General features: G+C 44.5%; 1 protein-coding gene across 1 annotated transcript in view; it reads right to left on the reverse strand.

Annotated features, from left to right (window-relative positions):
• The window catches only part of LOC126251896 (collagen alpha-1(I) chain-like), a 1,054,386-nt gene that overhangs the window by 763,964 nt on the left and 274,191 nt on the right, over positions 1-16,231 (reverse strand). The window lies entirely within an intron of this gene.

The raw sequence follows: 16,231 nt of genomic DNA on the forward strand, positions 1-16,231 counted from the left end.
ACTATAGACCTATATCTCTGACGTCGATCTGTTGTAGAATTTTAGAACATGTTTTTTGCTCGAGTATCATGTCGTTTTTGGAAATCCAGAATCTACTATGTAGGAATCAACATGGATCCGGAAACAGCGATCGTGTGAGACCCAACTCGCTTTATTTGTTCATGAGACCCAGAAAATATTAGATACAGGCTCCCAGGTAGATGCTATTTTTCTTGACTTCCGGAAGGCGTTCGATACAGTTCCGCACTGTCGCCTGATAAACAAAGTAAGAGCCTACGGAATATCAGACCAGCTGTGTGGCTGGATTGAAGAGTTTTTAGCAAACAGAACACAGCATGTTGTTATCAATGGAGAGACGTCTACTGACGTTAAAGTAACCTCTGGCGTGCCACAGGGGAGTGTTATGGGACCATTGCTTTTCACAATATATATAAATGACCTAGTAGATAGTGTCGAAAGTTCCATGCGGCTTTTCGCGGATGATGCTGTAGTATACAGAGTTGCAGCATTAGAAAATTTTAGCGAAATGCAGGAAGATCTGCAGCGGATAGGCACTTGGTGCAGGGAGTGGCAACTGTCCCTTAACATAGACAAATGTAATGTATTGCGAATACATAGAAAGAAGGATCCTTTATTGTATGATTATATGATAGCAGAACAAACACTGGTAGCAGTTACTTCTGTAAAATATCTGGGAGCATGCGTGCGGAACGATTTGAAGTGGAATGATCATATAAAATTAATTGTTGGTAAGGCGGGTACCAGGTTGAGATTCATTGGGAGAGTGCTTAGAAAATGTAGTCCATCAACAAAGGATGTGGCTTACAAAATACTCGTTCGACCTATACTTGAGTATTGCTCATCAGTGTGGGATCCGTACCAGATCGGGTTGACGGAGGAGGTAGAGAAGATCCAAAGAAGAGCGGTGCGTTTCGTCACAGGGTTATTTGGTAACCGTGATAGCGTTACGGAGATGTTTAATAAACTCAAGTGGCAGACTCTGCAAGAGAGGCGCTCTGCATCGCGGTGTAGCTTGCTCGCCAGGTTTCGAGAGGGTGCGTTTCTGGATGAGGTATCGAATATATTGCTTCCCCCTACTTATACCTCCCGAGGAGACCACGTATGTAAAATTAGAGAGATTAGAGCGCGCACGGAGGCTTTCAGACAGTCGTTCTTCCCGCGAACCATACGCGACTGGAACAGGAAAGGGAGGTAATGACAGTGGCACGTAAAGTGCCCTCCGCCACTCACCGTTGGGTGGCTTGCGGAGTGTAAATGTAGATGTAGACCTCAGCTAACAACTCTGTGAGGCGTGAAGACTGAGTAAATGGGCTCCGAGATTCGGCCGGCAGTTGCTCCATCCTGTTGGAGGTAACTGTAGGTATTTTACTCCTCCGTTAATGCCGACACAAGTAGTTTCAAAATGTTGGCAATGTAACACGCCAAAGTCAGCGTCTGTTAGTGATTTCAGTCAGCATTTTTTAGTTATTTGGAGCTCCAATGTTAGGCGGGTTATGGAGCCCCTCAGGAACACAGCGGCTAGGGCGGGGAACAAGTCCAACGTTCACTCGGCGTGCTTGCCGGGAGGCCTTGTCTGGGATGTGGAAGAGTCTCTTCCAGTGGCTATCGAGAGTGCGGGGTGCAGCCAGCTGCAGACTGTTGCACATGTCGGCACCAACGATGCCTGTCGTAGCGGTTCCGAGGAAATCCTTGGGTCCTTTCGACGGCTGGCTAAATTGGTGAAGGCGGCCTCCATCTCTCGAGGAGTGGAAGCCAAGCTGACGATCTGCAGCTTCGTACCCAGGGTGGACTGGGTCCTCTGGTTTCGAGTCGAGTGGAGAATCTAAACCAGAGGCTATGTCGACTCTGTGACGAAAATGGTTGTAGATTCCTCGACCTACGCCATGGGGTGGAAGGTTGTAGGACGCCCCTCGATAGATCAGGGGTCCACTACGCACAGGAAGCAGCTACATGGGTAGCACAGTAGTTGTGGCGTGCACATGGTTTTTGTTTTTAGATTAGGTTCCTCCCCACGGGAAACAACCCATGGCCTGAAAAATTAGCGGTTCGTGACACTGATGTGGTTGTGCCAACTGTAAAAATTGTTAGTTCGCCTAAACAGGTCATTCCAAAGGATTTAAAAATGCTTAATCTCATGTTAGTAAATTGTCAAACTGTCTGTAGCAAGATCCCCGAGTTAATCTCCGAAATAAACAGTAGCAATGCCAATATAGTATTAGGTACCGAAACCTGGTTGAAAGCAATGAAATTTTGAACTCGGATTGGACAACGTTTAGGAAGGATAGGACTGATGCTACGGGAAGTGGTGTGTTCATTGCAGTTAAAAGCTGTTTAAACGCAGTTGAGATCGATACTGGGTCTGACTGTGAAATAGTCTGGATAAAACTGTCAATCAGACAAGGATTGACCATTGTATTAGGATGTTTTTATAGATCACCAGCATCCGGAACAAACGTCGCATAACGTTTCAGGGAAAGTCTTGAGTACATAGGAAGTAAATATCCAAATTATCCATTAGTTATAGGTGGAGACCATCCATTGACTAGGAAAATTACACGTATATCACGGGGACAGAAGCAAAGACTCGTGTGAAGTTATTCTAGGAGCGCTCTCAACATACAACCTCGAGCAATTGGTTAGAAAACCAACTCGAGATGAGAACATATTAGATATCTTGGCGACAAACAGACGTGATCTTTTCGAGGAAGTTAATCTAGAAGAAGGTATTAGCGACCATAATGTCGTAGTGGCTTCTATGTCAGTGGAAGTTGCAAAGAAACCAAAGAAAATCGTAGAGTTTTCTTGTTTGGGAAAGCAAATAAAAGTGTCATTAATGACGAAAGATCCTTTTAACGAATTTGAAATCAATATTTTAATTGCAGAATCTAAAAATAACCCCAAAAAATTTTGGTCGTACGTAAAATCTATGAACGCTACAAATAATTCAATACCTTCTCTTGCAGACAATATGGGTAATGTAACTGATGATGATAAACAGAAGGCCGAAATTCTAAACCTAGCTTTCAAAAATTCGTTTACGGTAGAGGACTGCAGCACCATTCCCCCGTTCAGTTATCGAACAAACGAAAGGATGGCTCACGTAGTGTTTAATGTATCTAGGATTATAAAACAGTTAAGATGGGGACCCTTACCAGTTGAGTCTGATTCAAGAGATTGAGAAGGTCCAAAGAAGAGCGGCAAGATTCGTGACTGGTACATTTAGCCATCGCGAGAGCGTTACAAATCTCACCGAAGGTTTGAAGTGGGACACACTTGCAGATAGACGGCGCGCTAAACAGAAGGGGCTCCTCACTAAATTCCGAAATCCGATCTTCACCGAGGATGTAGAGCATATATTATTACCACCAACTTTCAAATCGCGCAATGATCACCCTTCAAAGATAAGGGAAATAAGAGCGTTCAGACAGTCGTTTTTCCCTTGCGCGATTCCCGAGTGGAACAGAGCGGTGGGGGGGGGGGGGGGGGGGGCGGTATTTTGAAATTCGATACAGGGAACGTTGCAGTCATAGCAATCGGACAGCATTTTGAGCGCATGTAAAGGATAGTAAACATGAAGTGAGCAATGTAAATGAACAAATGGAGGTGCTATATAAAGCTCCAAAAAATCTCTATCTCAACGTGCTCGAAGAGATTGAAATATACGCTCATGAAAGGAAAGACGCAGACCTACTACTTAATGAGCAAAGTGATTTTGTGCACAAGAGTTATTATGAGATTTTTTTAAGACCTGTTGTAGGCTTAGTCTTGAATGCAACAAAGCGTTCCAGTGAGACAGTAGGAACGGCCCTCAGCGTACTGGCGGCGAGGTGAAATGGGCGCGGCGGAAGAGGACTTGGCGCGGCGCTGTATACGTTCTGGCGTAGGGAAATCCTCTCCACAACCAGTCAATACGAAGAAGAGGAATCGCACATTTTCGAAAGAATATGTATATGTTTTAATTATAGTTTTTTCTTTATAAATTTTTAAAGTAGTGTAAATTATTTCAGTTCATGGGGCACTCAAAAAAGATTATTCATATGTTATTCCTTTAAAAATTGTCTTATTATTAAAAAGTATATTCTCAATTAATAAAAATAACATCGTAGTACATATGCACAATTCTTACAGATAGAGGGCACTTTTTACTGTTACCAATCAGGTTTCTCCAAACTGTGATATAAGGTTTTAACAGATTAAAATTACTTTAGTTATGACAGCGAACCGATAGTTCTGTTCTGACAGGATACTCTGTAACTGCAATATACGGTATATTGGCATTTAATACATTCCAAAATTTCTTTTTGTAAACTAAGATAGTTCTATCAGTAACTATATCTTCTTGTTAATTGCATTTTTAACTTTATCTAACAGATCTGAAGATGGGCAGCTAGCCTGAAACCGGTCACTGAAAATAAAAAAATTGCGACCAAAGACTGAAATGCCATATTTTTATTTAAAGAATAATCGCGGCCACCCCAACAAGACAATCATCTATAGCTTTGATAAAACTTTTGCCCATTACATTTTTCGTGTGGGGTGAAAGCGAGAAAAAGTTTTTGAAATGTCTGAAATAATTTTTACAGTTTGTTGGAAGTCGGTGGGTGCTATAGTTTCTGCTAGACGAGAGCAGTTCCGTGCGGTTGGTCGGCGAGACGCTGTCTGCTGCGCGCTGCGAGGAGTTTTCTGCTGAGCCCGGGGCGTTGCAACGATGGCAGTGAAGGCCAGACGTGTAGCGCAGCGTTAGAGCTAAAAACTGTTAATTTTCGCACTCCGAAAGTACATGGAAGAGGAGGAGGACTGTATGCTATTGGAAAGAGTACTCAGGAAGCGCTATCAGTGAGACGAATGTTCTTGCATCGTGAAGAAGAAAGAGCATATAAAATTTTAGTTACAAAACATTTGGTCGACGATGCGGAGAAGTTTATGGCGTTTTTCATATTCACACTCAACTAGTTTCATTATTTTCTTTCGTTAATTGAAGACAAACTGAGAAGTAATTCCTGCAACCGAGTGGCAAAATGTATTACATTGGACATAATAAAAGACATCTACATCTACATCATACTCGACAAGCCACCTAATGGTGTGTGGCGGAGGGTACTTTCGGTACCACTATCTGATCCCTCCAACCCTGTTCCACTCGCGAATGGTTTCATTCATTTCTGACCAAATTAAGTCTTTTTCTTTTGATTTTTCGACTCATTGTCGGCCATACTCCACAAAATTTGCTCTTCGGGAAGCAGTTCATTAAGTTGCTCGTCCTCTGAGGCAGAGAAGCGGTCATCCGACATTTCTGGTGATTGTTTCTATAGCAACTCTGTTAAGAATTGTATGTTGTTGCCAGCGCGCGTGAAGAAAACAGTGGAGGTGTCGTCTCGCTGGTGGTCAGTTGGACCACCCCCGCTCCTGCGGCCAACTAAATAGCTGCGACGTGTGGGTCAGACTCCTCCCGAAGCACATAAGCGTTTCTCGCAGGCGGAGCCCGCTACTGCACTGCGCTTTCCGCACCCTAGGAAAAAAGGTCTCGTATGTTTGCGTTTTCGAGTGAGCAGCGGGCTCTCGCACGCGCTTTACGCAGCTAGGGTTCGCAGCTTTAGTAGCCATACAGGACACCTTTACTGTCGGGGGTAAGCATTTGTGGGGATGGTAGCAGGAAATTGATAACGCCGAGGCATAACTCTGAGACGTCCAGAGCAATTTCAAGCAAATATGGTAGTTGCTATCTGTAAAAATGAACTGCTGGGGAAGATACCTTCTAGCATCCTTAAGGATCTATTAATGTCATTAGAAGATCAATGCAAAATGATTTAGACGTGATATCAGTGTGTTGCGAAAAGTAGGAATCCAGCCTGAACACTAGAAAGTGTGAGGTGCTCCGGATGAGTACTAGAAAACTGCCGAAATTTCGGTTACCCCATACATCACACGAATGTAAAGTTCGAAGATTCAACTAAATACGCGTGGATTACAGTTGCAAATAACATAAAGTGGAACCATCGCATAGAAAATGACGCAAGAAAGGCGAACAAAAGACGGCGTTTTATTGGCAGAACGCATTAACAAGACGTAACAAATCTGTTAAAGAGGTTGCCAACACTACGCTTCCGTCGTGCTCAGCAGTTTTGCTGCGCGGAATGGAATCCTTACCAGAGAGAGGAGATTGAAAAAGTCTAAATAGGGGCACAGTTCGTCCTATATTATCACGAAATAGGGGAGCGAGGGTCAGGGATACTATAATCGAGCTAGGGTGGCAATCGTTAAAAGAAAGGCGTTTGTTGTTGCGGTGAGAGCGTTTCGCCAAATTTCAATCAGCATCTTTCTCCTCCGAATGCCACAGTATTTTATTGATTCTCAACGGCATAGTAAGAAAATCAAATTCGTAATAAGGTAAGAGAAATCACAGACCGCACGGCAAGAGTGGAAGGGGGATCTCTACTGTCAGTTGCAGCGGACATCGAGCGGAAATGTGTACGCGACCGGGATTCGAACCCGGGATCTGCGCCACAGTGTTACCGCAGCTGTACGCCTCACGGCCGATCCACCCGCCCACCGAGCGATATCTGCCCGCAGTCCATGTCCGTGACACTCCTGTTCGCTGCTTAGATATTACCACATGGCATTCGACAGTGGAACCGCCGAAAAATTGAATGTGGCTGTATGAACCTTCTGGCAAACATTTCATCGTGAACTACAGAGTAATCATAGTAGATGAAGATTAATATCGCCGTAGAGTCCTCCACTATACCGCCATGCGCCAGTCGCTCACCATTGCAATAATTATACCTCTGTAGACCGTAGGAGACGCCTGAAGCAATTGGAAAAAAACATGCTCGATTAGAAAAGCGCAAGACTTCTGTCACCAAAGATCGGTAATAGTCCTTGCTATCTACAGCTTAAACAGTATTGAAGTGACAAATGAATAAGAATCGCTGCCGATATAAACCATAAAGCGAATAATGTCATTCGCACTGCAGACCTATATCATTGACGTCGTTTTCCAGTAGGGTTTTGGAGCATAAACTGTATTCAAACATTATGAATCACCTCGAAGGAAACGATCTATTGATACGTAATCAGCATGGTTTCAGAGAACATCGTTCTTGTGCAACGCAGCTAGCTATTTACTCGCACGAAGTAATGGCCGCTATCGACAGGGGATCTCAAGTTGATTCCGTATTTCCAGATTTCCGGAAAGCTATTGACACCGTTCCTCACAAGCGACTTCTAATCAAGCTGCGGGCCTATGGGGTATCGTTTCAGTTGTGCGACGGGATTCGTAATTTCCTGTCAGGAAGGTCGCAGTTCGTAGTAACAGACGGCAAATCATCGAGTAAAACTGAAGTGATATCAGGTGTTCCCCAGGGAAGCGTCCTGGGGGACCTCTGCTGTTCCTGATCTATATAAATGACCTGGGTGACAATCTGAGCAGTCCTCTTAGGTTGTTCGCAGATGATGCTGTAATTTACCGAAGACCAGTTTCAGTTGCAAAGCCATTTAGAAAAGATTGCTGTATGGTGTGGCAGGTGGCAGTTGACGCTAAATAACGAAAAGTGTGAGGTGATCCACATGAGTTCCAAAAGAAATCCGTTGGAATTCGATTACTCGATAAATAGTACAATTCTCAAGGCTGTCAATTCAACTAAGTACCTGTTAAAATTACGAACAACTTCAGTTGGAAAGACCACAAAGATAATATTGTGGGGAAGGCGAGCCAACGGTTGAGTTTCATTGGCAGGACACAGGATGCAACAAGTCCACTAAAGAGACACCTTACAATACACTCGTTCGTCCTCTGTTAGAATATTGCTGCGCGGTGTGGGATCCTTACCAGGTGGGATTGACGGAGGACATCTAAAGGGTGCAAGAAAGGGCAGCTCGTTTTGTATTATCACGTAACAGGGGAGAGAGTGTAGCAGATAGAATACGCGAGTTGGGATGGAAGTCATTAAAGCAAAGACGTTTTTCGTCGCGGCGAGATCTATTTACGAAATTTCAGTCACCAACTTTCTCTTCCGAATGCGAAAATATTTTGTTGAGCCCAACCTACATAGGTAGGAATGATCATCAAAATAAAATAAGAGAAGTCAGAGCTCGAACAGAAAGGTTTAGGTGTTCGTTTTTCCCGCGCGCTGTTCGGGAGTGGAATGGTAGGGAGATAGTATGATTGTGGTTCGATGAACCCTCTGCCAAGCACTTAAATGTGAATTGCAGAGTAATCATGTAGATGTGGATGCAGAAAACGCTGTTAGTCCGTCGCAAATTTTGTGTAAGAACTCTGTCTGCGTCACATTCACTTCGGCGAGTTGCAAACTGATTATTACGGTTATTTTCGATGTAACGTAATGTAACAGCCCAAGGGTGTGTCGAATCTCGCATAACAGGTTGCCTGCAGCACTTGGAGATTCGCAGTAGGTTGGCAGTGAAGCCGCCTGCAGCCGGTGACGGGAAGTGAGGTTTGCGCTCGTGGGGCCGCGTGCTCGCTGATATTAATATCGCGAGTCTCGGCTCAACCGCCACGAGTACTCATTCAGCAGCGTGCCCCAGCTTCCATTGCTCCCGGTCTATATTTGTACCGGCTGAATGGAACCCTGCGCTGCTCCGGCAGGTTAAAGACGCGCCGCGGCATAAATGATAGTGGTGGGAGGGATGGGAAGGGCGGGGGGGATGGCGCCAAAGAGAAAGACCGGGAGGAGGAGGGGGGGGGGGGGACTGGTGGTCGCGCAAGATCCGTCGCACCACGTTCAGTCATTCGCGGTGAAGCGAGCGAGCTAAACGACGCAACGTGGAAGCTACAACCAATATTTGAACAGCCACAATGGCGGTCCCCGGGGAGTTCTTACTCTAGCAACAAATTCTACCTCCAAGTGGACTCCTGTTTGTTCGTTAGACGTCCCGGAACTAGGTGACGGAATATATGGAGCTACCATTACAATGTACTTGTATGTAGGGCCCTACACCATAGTCACCACTGTACTTCCGTATCTTTCATAAACCTAACACAAAAGTTGGAATACTATGAAATACCAGAGTCGCAGTAAGTCAATGGATTCCATCTATCTACATGGAATTAAGCAACGGGCATGTCGATTACGATACAAACAGACAGATATCGTATGCCACGGGATTCTATTTAACCTTCTCTTATTTCTGATGCAAATGTATTGCCAGAAGATACATATTTTGTTCTTGTATAAATGATACAGATACAGAAATAAACACCGGTAGCAATCCTCACACTGAAAAGGCACCTAACAAACTTTTTTAAAACATCAAAGGATGCTACAAGGAAGACGGAAGAGCATCAGACTTTGACAAGTATCAGTACTCTCAGTTAGTGCCTCTCGTAGAACACCGCAGCCTATAAAAATAATCTACTGATTGATTGACGTAAATGCTGGTAAGTTTCTGGCACTACAGGAATTCGACCTTAAATGCTATACCCACCCTCTACAAGTAATTAAACACCCTAGTTTATCTACCTTTCGAGTATTTGACATTACTGGTGTAATTATTCTGTATATTTCTATTACCTAATGAGTTACCGAGTCATTTTTAGAAGGAAGTCAGTTCGCAGAGGTACAGACGTTCCAGAGTGGTAGCTCTCGTCTACCATCGCGTGTTGTTGACCTCATCTCGTCCAAAACGCCTGTCTCAGAATTTTTGCTGCGGAAAACATACATTGGCTTACTCGCAATGTGTAGACACTCCAGTGACCGAATTTACGGCGATTTTCTGCTTTTGTACAGAACTTTATAAATTCTGACACGCGTTCGGATTTTTCAGCTTTTCGACGCGTAATGGATAATCGATTAAATTTTGGCATGCGACAGTGCGAATTCCAACAGCTGGAACTTGGAACACTTCAGCATTCCTGAAACCGGACTTCAGTTGTTCCCAAAAGAGTGGCTACAGAGTGAGGGCCTTAGCACGCCGCAGCTTTTTCTCTGGGACATCCTAATACATACCATGTGAACACATCTTCACTTTAGAGGGTCGTTAATCAGTTACAGTTTCATGTCGGTGCTTCTTAAAACAGCTGCAACGTGCTACAGTTTGTATGAAGCATAAAATCCTCTTGCTACAATTTGTGCAAGATATCAATGAATTTGTGAGGATCACATTGTCTATTTCTCTGTGTTGTTTCCCTTACGCGTTAGTTCTTCGTCCCACATAATTCACACTGACTTTTCAAGTCGGTATAGAAAATCAGTGCACGGTACAATTTGGTGGCGTAGGTTGCCGAAACTACTCGTTGTCCATAGTTCGAGTAAAATGACTCGGATAGATTGGTGCAGTGGTTGAGGTGGTGACGGGGGGGGGGGGGGGGGGAGAGGGGATTATTTAGCTGGCGTGCAGCTAGCCGCATTTGACAAGCACCTGCAAAACCAGGGCAGCAGCACAGCACAGCACAGCACAGCACAGGTCACGTGGCGCCAGACAACGAACACGATTGTTTACCGGTGGCTGAGTGGTCCCTACCACTCGAGTCATACATATTTATTTTTATCCCAGGGTCCGATAGATCGAGAAAATCAAAAATGTTTTATTTCCAAAATATACCTACACCTCCTAGCTCCTTCTCTACTTAGTTGCCACACCAAGTTTGTCGTTGCAGCCGCCTGTGCTTTCCGCCAATTCCCTACACCTGTCTGCAGCTCGTTGTCTGTGCCAAAATGCTGCTGTCTGTCATGCGAGCAAAGAGATGAAAATGAGATGGAACCAAGATCGAACTGTATGGTGGGTGATCAAACACTTGCCATCGAAAAAGCTGTAGGATCGATCGTCTTTCTCGCACCTACAGTTCCCGGCGGAGCATTGCCACGAAGACGGACAATGTCTGATGACAACATTCCTTTTCCCTTGTTCTGAATTGGCCTTCGTAGACGATTTTCTCGACTCGCCTGATCCACTCGCTGAACAAGACTGACACTCGCTACCTTCCCTCACCTTCTGTGTCGTGATTTCCATACACCTTGGTTCGGAGCTGCTGCGCCGCTGCCGCGCTTTGCTGTTACATATGGCAGGTACCTCATCTAGGCTGCACGAAATCAAGCAGTGCAAAATAACAACTACGTGCTTTGAGGTCACTGAGGACGAGACTGGTGGCTCTCCTAAGTAGTGACATAAGACGAAGCAGGGTGCATAAATTCCCTGGCATTTGCATCGCGTCACCACTACGTAAGACGGCCAACTGTTGCACATAAAAGCCAGCTGTTCCACACAAAGTATCAGCACGGCATCCGACGGTCCCTAAAGGAGATACCGGAGAAAGTCTTCGAAAACGCTAATCGGCATCTAAATCTGGCGCTAAAGCTAGAGCTAGATAATTGTAGGGGACCTATTGCGATATTTTCGTGCCTCGTGGACAAGGACCTCTCGTTTTGATGTTTCGTCGCACGTGCGACTTCTGTATTGTCCCTTACTGTGCTTCCCTTTGCTCGTCCAGCACCACTTGTTGCGTCTTGCCAGAATTACTTCATAGTTCCCCTAGGAGGCAAAGTGCTTCTTCGCGATGCCTTTCTCTCCCTATAATAAAAGATAGTTCGCTCTGTTACCGTGCTGGTGGTAGAAATGGGGAAATTTGACAGAAAATAAAAAAGGAACGGTACGGCCGGTACAGTACTGCATAATGGACGCGGTGCCCGGTGCGAAATTGTGTTAGCTCGCGGATTGGCGGTGCGGTTGCAGTGTTCCGGATCCCTGGGGTTCAGCGGAGCGGCAAACACGCGAAAAACTGCTCAGGCCGCGTGATGGAGTGGAAACGTACACCGCCCTAATCTTGTTTGTTTTATTACTAATTGCCCTCCAAATAACGGCCCCCGAGTGCCCGTGGTGTACGGGCGACACGCCTCGCGTGTTCTCCGCCTGCGGGAAGGACAGCGTGGCGTCGCTGCTTCGATAAACTGCGCGGCCGGCTGCTTTAACGGAACTGATAACAACCCGAAGTGGCAGTGGCGGGTGCGAGACAAGTAGAACGGCTGACTTCAGGCACGTCTTTAAATAATGCTTACACATTATTTTTTCTTTCCTTTCTTTACTGCAGATAACAAAATACATAAATTCTCTCTTTCCTGTTCTAATGGTGTAACAGAGGCGTCACTAACGATGTATGTAGAAAAGTGCGAAGTTGCCAGAACAGCAGTAAGGAAAGGTTACTAAATATCGTGACACAGAGTTGTTTCAATTACAGAAAAAGATATACTTGCTAGATAACATGTGGCCTACTAAATTTTACAACTACTTAACAAGCAAGAAAGAGATGCAGCGAGAACGAAAATCATAGGTGTAAAGACTTGGATAAAACACTACCAAGACTTTAGACTGAAGAAGAAAAAACGAGGTAGCTACAATGTGAAAAAAATGGAAATAACTTATGCACAAGGGAGATCATATAACACTGAGTTACACATCAAACATCTAAAAATAGGTAAAAAACAGGAACGCTGGAAGGCCTCTCCGCGTCCGCATTTGCACGGTGACTATTCAAAAAAGCTGTCACGTCTTCTTTGGTTAGCAACTAAAAAGATTTCCGCCGAAAATGCAGCGATTTCTGTCGCCTGGATTGTTAATCATTTGTAAGTTTCGGAAAAGTGTCACACGTGGCGAAAATTGAGTAAAACACACACATTTCTGTGGGTGCTATGTTAAAATTTTCTTCTTTTGCCAAAACTAAGGTGAGTTTACAAGTCTGACCTCTCTAACACGTTGCGCAGACGCAACTGCGAGAGAATTCTCAGAGAGTGGTTTATTAATTTTATCAAGTTAGGAATTGAGGGAGAGTATGGTCAGCATCTCACGAAGAAGCACATCCTCTGTTCAAAATAAAAGTATAGTGACATCTCTTATGTTGTTCCAAAACATAAAGCATTTCTCGTTTCATCAGCCATTCATCAGAAAAGTCTGTAGTCGATGGAATAACAGGCTAGGTATTGAAGTTTGCGTAATAACCGCACGGCAATGCTCTCCTGCATGCTGTCTTTTGCCAAAATCTCATTTCGATATCTCAAACCGTTAATGAGATATGAAGAATATTTTGCATATTTCACTCTAACTACGTGCCTGGACATGAACGGGGTAGCTGCGGAGAAGCGAGGCAGCAAGAAGTAGTTGTGCTTGAGAATCAGAAGCCGTGTCCAAAGCAAAGTGCCATTCCATAAACGAGAATGGGATTTCACAGGGAAAGCAATGGTATCAACACCTTTCTAAATAATAAACGTATTGACCGTTGCGAAGGACTGACTATCTTCAGTACGTGAAACCACAAGGAATAGCGGTGCAGTGGGAAGGGTCTTCGACTCAGTAGCCTCATTATGTTTCGTCGACTTCGATAAAGAGGACGATTGACTCATCCTGGGGAAATCCTCCACGATTACCAGCGTCTTCAATGGCGCGCTCCTTCCAATTGTGGGCCCCCTTCACAAGGGGCCAACAATTAGGGGACGATTGACTCATCGCATGGAAATCCCCTATGATCGCCAGCGTCTCTGATGGCGCGCTCCTTCCAACCGGGGGCGCCCTTCACAAGGGGGCGCACCCGCCTTAGGCGATTGTTCACACCTCAGGTCACACCTACCGAAGGGACCAATTGGCAATTTGTGAAGGTTACAGCTCAGGAAATCACCCCTCCCTGGGCCTGGCCTGCACCAGGGGTATTTGCGAACCCTGCCTGTCGACCTGGGGCTGGGAATTACGCGTTACCCAGTCACCTTCTACGCGTCAGACGCGTGGGCCGACATTCAGTAGCGCACAGGGAGGAAGGAAAAAAAAGAGGATCCTCGAACGCTGAAATGGAGGAACGAGAGGAGAAAGGAAACAAAGAAAGGAAAAGGGAGCCAAAAAGAAAGTTGAGACTGTTTGCAGGTCAGCGACAGAATGCAGAATATTCCCAATAATACCCCAGACATGTTCCCCAAGGGAGGGGAAAAAGAATTGCAAGAGGATAGACATAGAGCACGCAAGGGAAAAGAGTGGCGAGCCCTCTGGGCGGGTCTGAGCTCATGAATACCCTCAGATGAAATAACAACAATATTGTCAGTGGAACACCTTGGTTTGTCGTTCTAATTTTGTATTTGTCACGTCGTTACTTAACAATACTCGTCTTTTTAAACGGCACTGCGATTTGGTGCTTAATATGCCACTGTATGGTACTGAAGTCGACTCCATGGTCAGTCATCTAAAACAGTAAGCTAAACGCACTCAAAACACGAAGAGGTTTGAATAATGGTTCGCTTTAAATAACGTCAGCAGACGCAGCTGAAGATGTCATCTTGTCTATTCCGCAGTAACGCAGTCAGTCATGACGAGTAACTCCGGACACGTGTGGTGAACAACTAGGGTCTAAGTACGTGGGTCCAGAAGGAGAAGCTGTGTCTGGGAGGCGGACGAACGGAGACAAAGGAGGCGCTAATGACGACCAGTTTGCGAGTCGGCGAGCTGTTCCCTAATTGGCCAGAGGCGAGACCTAGCAGGAACTCAGCAGGGTAACTTTCCCCAGGTGCAGACTGCACCGAGGTCAGAACACTGGACCCACATTCGTGGGACTACATCTGGGTTTCACGTAGTCTACCTACATGCCGGGACGATCTCTGTGGAAAGGAATGCTCTGTAGTAAACGACTAAATAATTATATTTATCATAAAGTAGCCTAGTTACAAATGATGCCAAATCTGTTTTCTAGAATTATTCAGGAAGTTTATAACGTCAACTTTGATGCACTGCACGAACACTTTTTATGAGCTACACAATCACTGCAACAATTTCAAAGTCAGCTGCATAATTTCCAAGGAGGCAATCACAATAATGACCTGCTGCAAGTAAATCTGCTCTGGTATTGCTTTTCCATATAATTTTTTTTAAAAAATCATTGTAGCTTTTCAATTTGGGACCATTAGTCTCCATAATTTTAAGTAACATGTTCACCATCGACTGTGATATTTCTCATGACTTCATAATCACGATTTACACTTTAAGTCATTTTCAAGTCGTTAAGGTGAAGAAAACACAACTGTCAACATTAATAAAACGAATAAAAAAGGATGGAACCTATATGGTTCGTGTAAGCATTCATCACGTACACCATCGATATACAACAGATGGAAATAAATCTCATGAAATTGCATTCGTTGTTTCTACACACACCAGTAATATCCACTCTACTCACTTTCATTTAAAAAATACGAGAATGCAGTCCAGAAAAAAATCCGATTGTGTAAATCTCCGTAATGTTTCTCAAGAAGGTTCTTTACATCTTCAGTTTTAAGTGATAGGCAGTACCCAAGAGAAACGTTAGTTTGAGAGAGGATAAGTTTCTCACCTACACTTTGGAGACAGAAAATTACTAAAGATTTTATTACAAGTTCGGTAATTTTCACATCTGTCAACACCTGCTTTCTTTGGGATTGGAATTATTATATTCTTCTTGAAGTCTGTGGGTATTTCGCCTGTCTCATACATCTTGCTCACCAGATGGTAGAATTTTGTCAGGACCGGCACTCCCAAGGCTGTCAGTAGTTCTAATGGAATGTTGTCTACTCCCGGGGCCTTGTTTCAACTCAGGTCTTTCGGTGCTCTGTCAAACTCTTCACGCAGTATCATATCTCCCATTTCATCTTCATCTACATCCTCTTCCATTTCCATAATATTGTCCTCAAGTACATCGCCCTTGTATAAACCCTCTATATACTCCTTCCACCTTTCTGCCTTCCCTTCTTTGCTTAGAACTGGGTTGCCATCTGAGCTCTTGATATTCATACATGTGGTTCTCTTCTCTCCAAAGGTCTCTTTAATTTTCCTGTAGGCAGTATCTATCTTACCCCTAGTGAGACAAGCCTCTACATCCTTACATTTGTCCTCTAGCCATGCCTGCTTAGCCATTTTGCACTTCCTGTCGATCTCATTTTTGAGACGTTTGTATTCCTTTCTACCTGCTTCATTTACTGCATTTTATATTTTCTCCTTTCATCAATTAAATTCAGTATTTCTTTTGTTACCCAAGGATTTCTAGTAGCCCTCGTCTTTTTACCTACTTGATCCTCTGCTGCCTTCACTACTTCATCCCTCAGAGCTACCCATTCTTCTTCTACTGTATTTCTTCCCCCCATTCCTGTCAATTGCTCCCTTATGCTGTCCCTGAAACTCTCTACAACCTCTGGTTCTTTCAGTTTATCCAGGTCCCATCTCCTTAAATTCCCACCTTTTTGCAGTTTCTTCA

The sequence above is a fragment of the Schistocerca nitens genome, chromosome 4 (genome assembly GCF_023898315.1).
Source record: "Schistocerca nitens isolate TAMUIC-IGC-003100 chromosome 4, iqSchNite1.1, whole genome shotgun sequence".
NCBI classification, from domain to species: domain Eukaryota; kingdom Metazoa; phylum Arthropoda; class Insecta; order Orthoptera; family Acrididae; genus Schistocerca; species Schistocerca nitens.